The following is a 1,920-nucleotide window of genomic DNA, read 5'->3' on the forward strand; positions in this document are numbered from 1 at the left end:
GACTATGACGACTGGGAGAGCGGGCTGAATGCGATGGAGTGTGCTTTACATTTGGAAAAAAATGTGAATCAGTCACTACTGGAACGGCACAAACTGGCCACTGACAAAAATGACCCCCATTTGTGTGACTTCATTGAGACACATTACCTGAACGAGCAGGTGAAAGCCATCAAAGAATTGGGTGACTACGTGACCAACTTGCGCAAGATGGGAGCACCCGACTCTGGCTTGGCAGATTATCTGTTTGACAAGCACACCCTGGGAGACAGTGATAATGAAAGCTAAGCCTCAGGCTAATTTCTCCATAGCCATGGGGTGACTTCCCTGGTCACCCAGGTAGTGCATGCATGTTGGGGTTTCCTTTACCTTTTCTATAAGTTGTACCAAAACATCCACTTAAGTTCTTTGATTTGTACCATTCCTTCAAATTAAGAAATTTGGTACCCCCAAAAAATAAATAAATAAATAAAAATAAAGTTGTTTTTATTTAAATTGGAACAGAATTAATCACGCTAATAAATGTTTCTGCTCTGATTTAAACCGTAGATTAGGACACCAATTCTGAGATAGCATTGATTGTTTATAATAGTTTATCTATCAACCTTTTTGCTTTGATAAAACAGAGGAATAAATAAACTCCTATAAAAATGATGGGTCACTAGAGAGTGGTTTTCAACAGAATGGGGAGTACATCAGAATCTCTTAAGACGTGAGTGGAGTCATGTACAGTGTATAGTTTAGGGGGAAAAAAATGATGGTTCTGCTGCACTCATTGAGCTGGACATGTCTCTGCATTTATTTATTGGCTTAAATCAAGGCTATCCTTTTAAAAAAATCTAATGATTATCCTTTTAAAATGAACTGAAACACTTGATTTTTGGAGGGAGGGGATCTTCAACCTTCTGTATGGTTCCTTATTTTTTCACTTTGGATAAGATTTAACGAGTACTAATAGTGATAATGAATGGAAGTGCTTTCCTAAATCACTTTCTTTTTAGAAGTAAAACATTATTCAAAAGAAAGCTTAATGTTATTTAAATGATTCTTAAAAACTAACAATTATTTAAGAGAAATTAAGAAATTTAAGTTTTTTCATTTGCTTATTTAACATTAGGTGGAAAGGGAGGAAAGGAAGGAAAAAAGGAAATAACTTACCAAAACTATTTTAAGAAAAGTTAGAAAACCTGAATAGCTGTATAAATGTTAAATCAAATAAAACAAAAATAAAATATTTTTACACACGCACACAAAAACAGAAAAATACCAGGCTCAGATTTTTTTTTTAGAAAATGAGTTCTACTGAACAGTTAAGGAACAATTAATTCTAATCTATACTATAAACTATACTAGAGTATAGAAAAGTAACATAATTCCCATCTTGTTTCAGAAACTCAGCATAACCTTGATAATAAATTTTGACAAAGACATTATAAGAGAGGAAAATTATGAGACTAACAAATAATTACAGATGAAAAAGGTGCTAAAGAAAGTATTAGTAAACCAAATATGGCAACGTACAAAAATCATAATAACTCATGACCTAATGAGTCATATTTTGGGAATGCAACATTGATTTAACACTAAAAATTAATCAGATTAAAAAAGAAAAGCCATATAATCACCTCAACCTATTTTTAAAAATTAGACAAAATTCAACACCTGTTAAATATTGTTAGTTAAACCCTGGCAAATTAGAAATACAAAAGAATTTCTTAACATGAAAGAGAATAACTACAAATAACAAAGCAATCCTACCATTACATTGCAAAGGGTGAAATTATTTCTTTCAAACTTAGGGAGAAGAGTTCTTGCTTTTCTCAATTTTATTAACATTGAATTAGAGGCATAGGCAGTACAGTGAGGCAAGGACAATAAATAAAAGAAGCCAGACATGGAAAAAAAAGAAATAGAAAGTCATTA

General features: G+C 32.4%; 1 pseudogene across 1 annotated transcript; it reads left to right on the plus strand.

Annotated features, from left to right (window-relative positions):
- Positions 1-6: 6 nt before the first annotated feature.
- On the plus strand, positions 7-447 carry LOC101013837 (annotated as a pseudogene). Its single transcript, XR_004181633.1, has one exon. The product of XR_004181633.1 is annotated as a ferritin heavy chain pseudogene (transcript).
- Positions 448-1,920: the final 1,473 nt, after the last annotated feature.

The sequence above is a fragment of the Papio anubis genome, unplaced genomic scaffold (assembly GCF_008728515.1).
Source record: "Papio anubis isolate 15944 unplaced genomic scaffold, Panubis1.0 scaffold4393, whole genome shotgun sequence".
Classification (NCBI taxonomy): Eukaryota; Metazoa; Chordata; class Mammalia; order Primates; family Cercopithecidae; genus Papio; species Papio anubis.